Source organism: Triturus cristatus, chromosome 5_1 (genome assembly GCF_964204655.1).
Source record: "Triturus cristatus chromosome 5_1, aTriCri1.1, whole genome shotgun sequence".
Classification (NCBI taxonomy): Eukaryota; Metazoa; Chordata; class Amphibia; order Caudata; family Salamandridae; genus Triturus; species Triturus cristatus.
In genome coordinates, this window is record NC_140587.1 from 4,480,688 (window position 1) to 4,494,274 (window position 13,587).

General features: G+C 40.1%; 1 protein-coding gene across 2 annotated transcripts in view; it reads left to right on the top strand.

Annotated features, from left to right (window-relative positions):
- Positions 1-13,587, top strand: part of LOC146829918 (4-galactosyl-N-acetylglucosaminide 3-alpha-L-fucosyltransferase FUT6-like) — a 214,921-nt gene that overhangs the window by 55,447 nt on the left and 145,887 nt on the right. The window contains exon 2 of one of the 2 annotated variants that reach the window (XM_085604189.1): positions 5,468-5,798. The exons of the other annotated variant lie outside the window; for it this stretch is intronic. The gene's annotated coding sequence lies outside the window, so the exon portion shown is untranslated. The remainder of the gene's footprint in view (positions 1-5,467; positions 5,799-13,587) is intronic. 2 annotated transcript variants of the gene reach the window in all.

A 13,587-nucleotide genomic window follows, 5' to 3' on the forward strand; every position in this document is an offset into this window, starting at 1 on the left:
AACCAAAGAACGTGGCTCATGGCCATACACCAATGTAAACATAAACTTAACAAAGCACAATGCCCCCCTCACTCGCCTTCACTCGCCCTGACCGGGCTGCAGGAAAGGTCCATAAAGTTTGTGGGCTCATGGACGAATGTGTCTCTTGAAACAGTGGGTTTGCCGGCGCCCCGCTTGTTTGATGCCCTCTGCTGGCAAGCCTTCCTTAAACGCTGTCGTTGCTGCCCCTATGCGGAAGGAGTGGCTGCATGATGTGTTCCACCTGGTACTTAGTAAGTTATCTCTCTTTATTGCCTGTTTCCCTTCTTGTCACTCCCTTTTGTCACCCTTCACCCTCCTGTATCACTTCTCCTTTTTTGTTTCTCCTCATTACGTCCCTTTCTCTATCCATTTTGTTACTCTCCCTTCCCTTTGTTATTTCCGTCCTACCAATCCGACCCTGCCATTAAGGTACACAGGATGTTAACATTGTCCGCCAGGAAATGAGTTATGTTTTCCTGCCCTGAACTGGTTTCCTACTTCCGTTACTTACTTATTCTCTCCATTCAACACCATAATTTGGATTTTAGCCCAGTGCCCCACTTCTCTCCTCCATGCTTCCACTTGAAGGAAACTCGTAGCCTTCCAATGCTTGCATTATGTCCTTTGCTCCTGTTAATGCCAAACTTATACATTTTAAACAAACCTTCCTTTTCAGTGTAGTGGTGATGTCCAGCATGCACTGTTCTGAAGTAGGCATGTTTGACCTCCCCTTAACATTTTCAGTCAACCCCGTAATGTCCTTCCAATAATTCAGAAGGTGTGGGGACAGTCTCACAACATGAGATAAACCTACTCCCCCCATCCCATACGGACGGCAACCATTGGCTGCTCTGCAGATTAATCGCCCCAATCTTCATAGGGGTAAGGTACGTTCTGTGGGAAATTTAAAACTTGCATTTCAGGAAATTTTGGGAGCTCAATTCAATAATATGATCCACTCTTGTTATCCAAGTCTCTCACCACGACTCTGGACCAGATCCCTCTGTCCAGGTCACGTTTGGTTTCCTCCTGCATTTGTTTGTATAATAACAGCCATCCGTCCATCACGCATTAGCAATATGGTGTGCATAATGTTGTTCGCAGAGCGTTCCATCATCTCTATGCCCCACAACCAGGTCTTATACCAGTTTCAATAATTTCCTGTGTCAAGAAATGCCCATTTGAAATATTTTAGGAGGTTGTAAAGTGTCCTTAGCAACTCTTTAAGCAATATAGTTCAGCTGCCATCAGTTGATTCATTTTTTATAATGGCTCTTGCGGCCCAGAGGTAACTTGATCAGTTTTCTCTCCCCTGCTTTAACCAGTGCATAAGTTGCTTCCAAATTGTGGGGTCCATTAATCATTTGGCAATCCGCTGCAGCTATGCTGCTAAGTAATAATAATGCGCTATGTCGGGCACAACAGCCCACCATGATTCAAGGCGAGGTAGATTTTACCAAGCGCCATATGTTGCTTGTGCCCCATTTTAACGACACAAGCATACTAAGCCTCTGTCTCAACCATTTACCTCAGTCGTATTCAACTTACGGCCCGCAGGTCACCGGCGGACCGACAAGACCTTTTATTGCGGTCCACTGACTGTCCCGGGAATCTGTAAACCACAGCGTAGAAATAAAGCTTCTCCATCTCAAGCTGCATCGTTTGGTGATTCCATGCAGGGCGCTCCTGCTCGTAAAACAAGCTGAAGTGACTACGGAAACACAGCCCAGGATCAGACAAGAAAGAAAACACTGCTGCGTGCGTACATTTGTGATACCCTTCTAGTCGTGGTCTTTGTTTTAACAGCCACTTGAGCTTGCACTGCCCACAAGGAAAGCGTGCTCAAAGGTGAAGGTGTGTTGAGGGGATTGTGGTCAGGCATTGAAAGCAGCATGGGACAGTGAACAGAGCTGAGACAGGGTTGGGTTGGTGAGTAAATTTTTATTTGCATCATTTTGGCACCTGCAATCATTTTTATTTCATTATAAATTGAGGAGTGCAGGCAAACGAGTGCAAAGAAATGTCTTGCCATGGGCGAGCTACTCACACATGGAAGTGGTAAACTTGAGAACATTTGAGCAATCAGTTAGCTTCATGTCAACCTCTCTGGCACCATTTTACTGCTGGGAATGTTGCTGGGAATGCATGGAGCAATTCTAATGCTGGAATGTAATTGAATATACTACTCAGGGTAAGATGTTTCGCAGTTACGGCGGTTTCTCTGCTTCAGGTCAATACATTTTAGGATGAAGTGTCACCCTTAAAATATGAAAATGTCACAAGTAGGCACCGTGCAAACATGGCAATGTAACACATAAGTAGGATTAAACGAGGCAACCCTTTAATATGAGGAAATGCACAGTTTCAGTGGGAAAGCTCTGTTTATCCCTACACACTTCAGATATCTGGAAGGTTGCTGACTTAAATCCTGGGTGGTGCACTGGGGAAAAGGGATGTACATTTATAATGGTCTTGGATCTCATCCTGTGTCTGTAAGTGCTTTGAAAATGAAATTCGTGTTTGTTTGTTTTTTAGACACAGGATAACATAGGCTACAAAATGTGAAAAATGTATAGGATACACAAAGTTTGAGATAGGTTGCTGAAAATTGTGCAAAAAGATTTGAAACAAAGCATTTTCTCATAATGTTTTGAAAAAGTGTGTGTTTCTTTTATGTCCCCATAGTTTCATATTCTAACCTGTCTCTCTGGAGTTGCGGCACTCCAATACACCCTACACTGTACTTTTTTGCCCCAGAGAAAATGTTTGTGGGTACCCATGATTTAGCTGGTCATGTCATTGGAATGAATATAAAGGAATGAAGGTGGTATTACCATTTTAATTTAAGCAATCCTCTATATCACAGACAATGGGAGTGTCCCCCTCCTCACCAAAAGTAATGATCCCCTTCAGTTTTATCAGGACCCTACCAGTGTTACACTCTGTCACATATTTGCTTTCTTAAATACTGGCCGGCATACTGTTCTCAGTGGAGCTGATCACACACTCTGAAGCATACACAAGCAGCCTGAGCCTACCAAGTGGTGCACACACAAGACTTGCCACACTTAATCCAGAGGCTTGGTTTATCACCAGATAGCTACATGCTGTCTCTCAGGACTTGTGAGCTCTCCCTCTACACCTTGTGTAGAAAGCAGATCACAATCAATGTACAACAGTGTTCAGTGCGGTATGTCTGATATGGTGACAGCGAAGTACCTATCCACCCTACATCTCAGATTTGCAAAGCGATCCCTCATTAGTGCAAAAATTAAAGGGGGTGTGAGGCATTCACGGCACATCCCTTTCTCCTTACGGTTGTTATCATAAATGAACTGGTATGGACCCTGGCTGTTCTTTCAACCTGTAAAGGAGTTCGCCATGTGACAGTACTGTTCCCGGTACGTTGTGTTTCAACTCTTCATTCACATACAGCCCATTGACCATGTCACAAGCTTTCTTTAAGCCAGCCGACTGTACAGCCGACCATGTCGCAGTGGAAGGGGTTTGCTCCATCACATAAAAAAGCCTTTTGATGTTGGAAGCCTTATTTCGACCAAGTGAGAACCTAGTCTGACCCGCGTGTACTACAGGACGTAAGAGAGGGAGCAACGCATTGGCCAAGTCTTGCTGACTATTTTATAATCCGTGTTGAGCATGGAAAGTGGTCTATATTACTTTTTTTTCTGAGTATCCCAATCAACTTTTGGAAGCAAAACTATCAGCACTTCTTTAGTTGGATGTGGCAGCAGGCTGCTACCATGTGCTGCAACATACATCTCCATTATTTCTGGTGCCAGCACGTACACAAATGTGTCATGAAACTACAGATAATCTATCTGCAATAGGCCCCTTGCCTCTGGCCAGCTTGCGGATCGCCCTCTTGATTTCCTGTGCTGTCAGGTTATGACAGAAGGCCAACTTGTCAGGTGAACTATCCCCACCCCATCCAAGAAACCCTATGTATCAGCCTAAGTAACACGGGTGTCCTTTCTGTATTGTGTAGCATAAAAGTCATAAAAATCACAACTGATCTCATTGTGTGTCGACTTCCACTCTCTTGCTGTTCTGAATTATGGTAACGGGGACTTCCTTTTTCCTTGGATAGAATCAGCTATGCCAAGAGCCTACAGGGTACGTCACCCTCACCGTGTTTCTTAGCCAGATATGTTTTATAATTTAGACTTCATGCATGCTCTAAGACATGAGCATATGATTTATTTTCTTCTCTCTGACCTGATCATGGTGAATGGACAATTCAATACTTCTCATCTCTACATCCAGCTGTATTGAGCCCCATGGCCCTCTCTCTCTCTCTCACACTCTTGTTACTGCATGTCTCCTGCCATTTGATGCCACATCTTTCATTTTCCTGCTTTCTTCTGTACAGCAACATTACTTTAACTTTCCATTGAAAAAATAGAGAAACATCGCCTTGAAAAATGCACTCTACCTTTCTTTTGCCTACTGTTCACATGACACTGATCTTGAAAGAAGATTGTTAAGTGGGCATGCCTTACTTATACAGACAAACTATAACCCAATAGTCCCGATATTTAATTGAAACCGTTACAATACTGAGTACTTCGATCGACAAAATGAAATGTGAAGGCTCCCTGCCTGTGGATTGGCAATACTTTTACAGACTCAAAACAGTGATATGTCATGTGTTGATATTTTCTAAATAGTTTGTTCTCCCTAAAACACTTTTCAGTAGTAAAAAGAACCAGCATTGGCAAAGCCAATAGGTCTCGCCTTTGGGACCTTATAACTATTTAGCCATGCAACAGTAGATGTTGTTGCACCAAGGATATTGTGCTGCATTAGTAATACATAGAAAGTCCCAAAAGCGAGACCTATTGGCTATGCCAATGCTTGTTTACTATATCGTTCGGTCTCCCCCTGTAGGCCGCTGTGTATTGTGCTATTTACTGTCGATCTATTGATTACGTATTGTGTGCCTTGTGCTCTAATCTCATAAAGAGGTTAGTAGGGAGTGTTTAGTAATAAATACATATACTTTACATATCTCTTGTGTGGTTCTCCTTTCATTTGGTCATTAAGGTGGTTCTGATCTGGTAAAAAAATGCTGCTTTACATTCCTTCGAGACTTAGCCTGAAGGCCGCTCTCCATAGCTGCCCCTAGGATAGCTTTCAATAAAGGTTGTCTTTTACCTATCACCATAAGGGGTTGTTTGGACTGATACAAGGTGCCCACTAGAACTAGTGGACAGCATATATCAGGCCAACTTCGCACACCGCATGCCCCCTGTCAGAATTAGTCCAGTCTTATCCGGGTTTGATTGTAAATGGTTGCTGTTCATCCAGTCACGGACGTGCAGCATGGTGTCTTGACACTCGGACACAGAGTCAGGCATGTTTTTGATGGTAAAAAGCAATGGCAGTCATCTGCATAATTAGAAGTGCACACCTTCCTTTCTTGCAGGGACTGGATCGGTGGGAGTGAGTACAAGTTGAACAGGTGCGGGGATAGTGGAGATCTCGCGGTACTGCACATGCTGTTCTCACATTGGGTGTGGTATAATGGGATAGGCGAACCGACTGAGAGCGCCTTCCAGGAGTGTCCTGATCCACTGCCAGCATTTGTAATTAGGAACGATTTAAAAACAGAAACATCATCTCATACGAGATAGATCAGCTGGTGTGGCGTGTGAGACAGACAGGTGGCGGCTGAAGCAAGACAAGAAGCGCTGGCTGTTTCTTGGCACTTGGCCTTCCAAAGCTCAACCTATCACTCGGGGGCGCTGGGGTTACAGGTAAGAACTGTTTTTTTATAACTAGCAATCTTGAGTGCAGCCTCATTTTTAAGTCGTGTTGTGGTCGTCTTGTTAGACGCACCACATAAGAGCTGCATATTCAGACGGGGGTTACATGAATGTCGCGACTCCTTCCAGGGCATCGCGACCTCCGCTGGCCGCTCCCTTCAATACTTGGGCCAAAGACATTCCTCCCCTTACAGACCACTTTCCTCAGGTTTCTGACTCCCCTCCTACTCTTTTGCCTAAATGTCCTCTGTTCCCTAGTAGTGTGTGCCCTATAAAGTTTTAATTAATCAAGCATAATAAAATGTACTTACTTATTATAAAGAGCAGCACACGCACACATACAGCTCCTGCCCAACACAGGTACTTCTGCTGGACTGAGGCGGCAGCCAGTGGGCAATACCCGGGCACGAGATTAGCTCGTCGTGAAACTCTGGTGTCAAGCAATCGCTCGCGATAGAAGCAATGGCTGGAATAGACACACCAGCAGATTTGAAACAAAAATGAGAAATTGTGACCTGCATAGTGGCCACATTACTGACAAAACCCTAATAAATAGTGTGCCATGTGCCCACGTGGGATGGTAGCCATGCACCTGTCCGTCACCTGGCAACAGACTTTCGAGTATATACTGACTGCTTAAGTTAAAGAGTAGAGAAACGGGCAGGAGTAATATGAAGAAGAAAGTCCACCTAACATGCAGTGCCTGGAAAATATGTGGGAAAGAGAAAGCGCTGCTATGAAAAAAGGATGCAATGAAAAAAAGATGCTATGAAAAAGGATGCTATGAAAAAAGGATGCTATGAAAACAAGCATTGGAAATGCAATACGTCTCGCATTTGTCGGAGCTGGAGCTATTGGTATTGTAAATGGCAATGTTTTGTACTTTGAAAAAGGTCTTGTGTTTGTTGGAGCTATTCACATTGTAAATGGCAATGTTTTTTATTTATCCTTAGGGTTCTATATAGCACGAACTTAACAGCCTCTGTTGTGAATTTCGATTCATCAAAGTTTTGTGAGCCCTGAAATTTGCACAAGTAAAGTGCTAACAGTATAAATATGGGCACTGTTTAATAAACGAAGCCACTGCACTACAAAAACAAAGGTGACCGAGTGACTGCTTCTGGGTTTACGGAGTTGCTTACACTCACTGCCCGTTAAAGCTAGCTAGCCCGCTACTATGAGTTTATCAAACTTAATGCTATGTTTTCTTATGTTATGTTATGCTATGCTATGTTTTGTTATGCTATGCTATGTTTTGTGTATGCTATGCTATGTTTTGTTATGCTATGCTTTGTTTTGTTATGCTATGCTATGTTTTGTTATGCTATGCTATGTTTTGTGTATGCTATGCTATGTTTTGTTATGCTATGCTTTGTTTTGTTATGCTATGCTATGTTTTTTTATGCTATGTTTTGTTTTGTTATGCTATGTTTTGTTGTGTTTTGCTATGATATGTGTTGTTTTGTTAGGCTATGCTATGTTTTGTTATGCTATGCTATGTTTTGTTGTGTTTTGTTATGCTATGCTTTGTTATGCTATGTTTTGTTATGTTCTGTTATGCTATGCTATGTTTTGTTTTGTTTTGCTATGCTATGCTTTGCTATGTTTTGTTGTGTTTTGTTATGCTATGTTTTGTTACGCTATGTTTTGTTTAGCTATGCTTTGTTATGCTATGCTATGTGTTGTTATGCTATGCTTTGTTATGCTATGCTATGTTTTGTTATGCTATGTTTTGTTATGCTATGCATCGTTAAGCTATGCATCGTTATGCTATGTTTTGTTATGCTATGCTATGTTTTGTTTTGTTATGCTATGCTATGCTATGTTTTGTTTAGTTATGCTATTCTACGTTTTGTTGTGTTTTGTTATGCTATGCTTTGTTATGCTATGTTTTGTTTTGTTATGTTATTTTTTGTTATGCTATGCTATGTTGTGTTTTGTTATGCTATGCTATGTTTTGTGATGCAATGCGATGTTTTGTTGTGTTTTGATATGCTATGCTATGTTTTGTGATGCTATGCTATGTTTTGTTGTGTTTTGTTATGCTATGTTGTGTTCTGTTTTGCTATGCTATGTTTTGTTATGCTATGCTATGTTTTGTTATGCTATACTATGCTTTTTTATGCTATGTTTTGTTTTGATATGCTATGCTATTCCATATTTTTATGCTATGCTATGTTTTGTTCAGTTATGCTATGCTATGTTTTGTTGTGTTATGCTATGCTATGCTATGTTTTGTTGTGTTTTGTTATGCTATGCTATGTTTTGCTATGCTATGTTTTGTTATGCTATGCTATGTTTTGCTATGCTATGTTTTGTTATGCTATGTTTTGTTATGCTATGCTATGTTTTGTTGTGTTTTGCTATGCTATGCTTTGTTTTGTTATGCTATGCTGTTTTGCGATGCTATGCTATGTTTTGTTGTGTTTTGTTATGCTATGCTGTTTTGTGATGCTATGCTATGTTTTGTTTTGTTATGCTATGCTTTGTTTTGTTATGCTATGTTTTGTTATGCTATGATTTGTTGTGTTGTGTTATGCTATGCTTTGTTGTGTTTTGCTATGCCATGCTATGTTTTGTTATGCTATGCTATGTTTTGTTATGCTATGCTATGTTATGCTATGTTTTGTTTTGATATGCTATGCTATTCTATGTTTTTTTATGCTATGCTATGTTTTGTTTAGGTATGCTATGCTATGTTTTGTTGTATTTTGTTATGCTATGCTATGTTTTGTTATGCTATGTTATGTTTTTTTATGCTATGCTATGCTTCGTTATGCTATGCTATGTTTTGTTTTGTTATGCCATTTTTTGTTATGCTATGCTGTTTTGTTCTGTTTTGTTATGCTATGCTATTTTGTATTTAGTTATGCTACGTTTTGTTGTGTTTTGTTATGTTATGCTTTGTTTTGTTATGCTATATTTTGTTATGCTATGCTATGTTGTGTTTTGTTATGCTATGTTTTATGCTATGCTGTTTTGTTGTGTTTTGTTATGCTACGCTTTGTTTTGTTATGCTATGTTTTGTTATGCTATGTTTTGTGATGCTATGCTATGTTTTGTTGTGTTTTGTTATGCTATATTTTGTTTTGCTATGCTATGTTTTGTTATGCTATGCTACGTTTTGTTGTGTTTTGTTATGTTATGTTTTGTTATGCTATGCTACATTTTGTTGTGTTTTGTTATGCAATGCTTTGCTTTGATTTGCTATGTTTTGTTATGCTATGTGTTGTTGAGTTTTGTTATGCTATGCTATGCTTTGTTTTGTTACGCTATGCTTTGTTATGCTATGCTATGTTTTGTTATGCTATGCTATGCTTTGTTTTGTTACGCTATGCTTTGTTATGCTATGCTATGTTTTGTTTTGATACTTTTGTTATGTTATGCTATTTTTTGTTGTGTTTGTTTATGCTATACTATGTTTTGTTATGCTATGCTATGTTTTGTTATGCTATACTATGTTATGCTATACTATGTTATGTTATGCTATACTATGTTATGTTTTGTTCTGCTATGTTATGTTTTGTTATGCTATGTTATGATTTGTTATGTTATGTTAGGCGAGGCTATGTTTTTTTATGTTATGTTATGTTTTGTTATGCTATGCTTTGTTTTGTTATGCTATACTATGTTATGTTATGCTATACTATGTTATATTTTGTTATGCTATGTTATGATTTGTTATGTTATGTTATGTTATGTTAGGCGAGGCTATGTTTTGTTATGTTATGTTTTGTTAAGTTATGGTATGCTATGCAATGGTTTGCAAAGCCAGGCTATGTTTTATTATGTTATGTAATGGTATGTTTTGTTATGTTAGGCTATGTTCTATTATGTTATGCTGTTATTTTATGTTAGGCTAGGCTATGTTTTGTTATGTTATGCTATGTTATGGTGTATTAAACTACTGTGGATTTTATAACATCCAAAAGCTGATGAATGGAGCGGGCTCGCACGTCTTTGGGCTTGTGCGCACTCTCCTCCCTCCCCCACCACAGTACTTTGCATTTTGCCCTGTGTCGGTGTTTAGTTATGCTATGTTTTGTTGTGTTTTGTTATGTTATGCTATGTTTTGTTATGCTATATTTTGTTATGCTATGCTATGTTGTGTTATGCTATGCTATGTTTTATGCTATGCTGTTTTGTTGTGTTTTGTTATGCTATGCTTTGTTTTGTTATGCTATGTTTTGTTATGCTATGTTTTGTGATGCTATGCTATGTTTTGTTTTGCTATGTTATGCTATGTTTTGTTATGCTATGCTATGTTTTGTTATGCTATGCTACGTTTTGTTGTGTTTTGGTATGCAATGCTTTGCTTTGTTTTGCTATGTTTTGTTATGCTATGTGTTGTTGAGTTTTGTTATGCTATGCTATTTTTTCTTATGCTATGCTATGTTTTGTTATGCTATGCTATGTTTTGTTATGCTATGCTTTGTTTTGTTATGCTATGCTTTGTTATGCTATGCTATGTTTTGTTTTGATATTTTTTGTTATGCTATGCTATTTTTTGTTGTGTTTTTTTATGCTATACTATTTTTTGTTATGCTATGCTATGTTTTGTTGTGTTTTGCTATGTTAGGCTTTGTTTTGTTATGCTATGCTATGTTTTGTGATGCTATGATATGTTTTGTTATGTTTTGTTATGCTATGCTTTGTTTTGTTATGCTATACTATGTTATGTTATGCTATGCTATGTTATGTTATGCTATACTATGTTATGTTTTGTTATGCTATGTTATGATTTGTTATGTTATGTTATGTTAGGCGGGGCTATGTTTTGTTATGTTATGTTTTGTTAAGTTATGGTATGCTATGCAATGGTATGCAACGCTAGGCTATGTTTTATTATGTTATGTAATGGTATGTTTTGTTATGTTAGGCTATGTTCTGTTATGTTATGCTGTTATTTTATGTTAGGCTAGGCTATGTTTTGTTATGTTATGCTATGTTATGGTGTATTAAACTACTGTGGATTTGTGTTTGTAAGTGTGTTTCCATGTGGAATTAAGGTGCCTTGTGACAGGGCACTATCCAGCGCAGCAGTGGGATTAGTGTTTGCAAGTAAAGCTAATGTGTAGGAAGCAATGAATGAGGCAGACAGAAGGCAGCAACAGCTCGAGGGCTGGGACAGTTTTGTAGGATGCTTGGCGGGGGTGCGGACCTTGTTGTTGTTAGTGGGGGCTGGGGTGGTTGAAAGAGTGGCGCTCACATTTGGTTGCTGGGATTAAGAAGCCCGGCGGAGCGTGGCGTGCGCGCTTGGCGGGGGCGGGGGAGCGGACCCTTTGAAGTGCTCAAAGGAGCCAAAGCTATAGAGAAGGGAGGGGGGAGTGGGAGCCGCTGTGCACGTGCATGTGATCGTGCACTCAAGGTTTAGGCCAGCCAAAACTGTGGGTAGCACTTTGAAAATTCCACATATAAAATGTCTCTTCGAGCCTTTGGCTCAGCGAGACCTAAAAAGAATGCTATGAATAAAGAATGCTATGAAAAAAGGATGCTATGAAAAAGGATGCTATGAAAAAAAGATGCTATGAAAAAGGATGCTATGAAAAAAGGATGATTTCAGAAAAGGATGCTATGAAAAAAAGATTCTATGAGAAAATAATGCTATGAAAAAAGGATGCTATGAATAAAGGATGCTATGAAAAAAGGATGCTTTCAAAAAGGAAGCTATGAAAAAAGGATGCTTTGAAAAAAGGATGCTATGAAAAAAGGATGCTATGAAAAAAAGGATGCTATGAAAAAAGAATGCTATGAAAAAAGGATGCTATGAATAAAAGATGCTATGAATAAAGGATGCTATGAAAAAAGGATGCTATGAAAAAGAATGCTATGAAAAAAGATGCTATGAAAAAGGATGCTATGAAAAAAGGATGATTTCAGAAAAGGATGCTATGAAAAAAAAGATTCTATGAAAAAATAATGCTATGAAAAAAGGATGCTATGAATAAAGGATGCTATGAAAAAAGGATGCTTTCAAAAAGGGAAGCTATGAAAAAAGGATGCTTTGAAAAAAGGATGCTATAAAAAAAGGATGCTTTCAAAAAGGGAAGCTATGAAAAAAGGATGCTTTGAAAAAAGGATGCTATGAAAAAAGGATGCTATGAAAAAAAGGATGCTATGAAAAAAGAATGCTATGAAAAAAGGATGCTATGAATAAAGGATGCTATGAATAAAGGATGCTGTGAAAAGAGGTGTTTTTATGATGGCAAAGTTTCCAATGATGATTTCAAGTTTTACTCAGCTCCATGCACCTGGAGCAAAGGTACACGCAAACGTTTCACGAGAGGGCCAAAAAGTTCGGTTTACGGTGTGATCGAGGGCCACAGGGATGGGGTAGGGCATGGAGGTGTGAAGTGGGTGTAGAGGAAGCGAAGTATGTATTTTGTGTGGGCAGTGGAAGAATTTAAGGGTTTCATTCGTCTATAAGAATCATACATTTGGCAGTCCTGTGTTATCCTGCGTCTGAGTCACTTTCCCTTTACCACTCCGAGGGGCAAGCCTTCTCTGCTTGCTATCAGGACCCTGGCTGAGTCAAGAGTACAAAGGAAGTAACTTGATTATTCAACTGGAATAAAATACAATTGCACAGTGAGAAACCTGAAAACCTGGAATCAATCCTGTCTTCGCTCTTAACCAAATTGTGTGATCCAAGACAGTTGTTTGATCTCACTTTGCCTCCATTTGCTTCATCATGACATGTAAGAGACCCTGAAAGGCATGAGTGCAGGATGCCCACTGCATAAAACCTTAACGGTTGGATTACATAAGCTAAAATGTTGTTTATGTATAGTAACAATTCAGGCCATCCAGAGGGGTTCACATAACAACGGATGTGCCTATTGGCATTGTTGTTAGGATCGGGGGGGGGGGGCTCATAAATAAAAAGCATTGTCATTTACAAAGCCATTAGCATAAACGCTCGCAAATGCGAGACCTATTGCATTGCAAATGCTTGTTAATTCTCATTATGCTTCACTCTCTTTATTCATGGATGCCACTTTCTTTCAATTTCTCCCTTACTTCTGCTCTTCTCTTTCTGCTTCCCCTTTTCACTCGGTTTTCCGTTTCCCTCTCTTGCTTGTTATCTTCCTCTCTCTTATACTGTCTCTTCATTCTCCTCCTTTCTCTCTTGTCTTCCTCCTCCCACCTTTCTCTCCTCTTTCACCTTTCTCCTCCTAACCTTTATTTCCCTTCACTCCGTGTTATGGCTTCATCTCTTTTTTCTTCTTCCTCCTTTCCCTTTTACTACTTTTCTTCCATGTCCCCTGTCAACAACGATGCGTCCGCGTAGAGGCTTCGCTTCGCTAAGCAGTGCAGCAACTACATGCCCTCTGTGACATGCCCTCTGTGACATACTGTTAGACGGACCGGGAGGGTCGGCCGAGGACAAGGGGAGAGGTCTCCGGGGAGAGCCGTCTCCAGCGATCGTACAGATAAATAACTTCCCCCCCACAGACAGACACCACACAGAGAGAAGATTTAGCGTTCTTTATAGGCAAATTCTTAAGGTACGATGAAATGGTACAAGGAGGTCTGGACTCAGGGGTCCCCTCGATTCGAGTCTCTCAAGATGGGGAAAGGGGGTAGCGGGACAGTCTGGTTACCAGTCTGGTAGTTGAGATGGTATGGTGGATAGATCACAATCCTCGAGCTCGGTGTTCTAGCTTGGACGGGCCGCGGCAGCGCCAGCAGGTCCCGGTGAAGATGGTCGATACACGGTCCGCGGCAGCGCCAGCAGGTCCCGGTGAAGATGGTCGTTACAACGGTCCGCGGCAGCGCC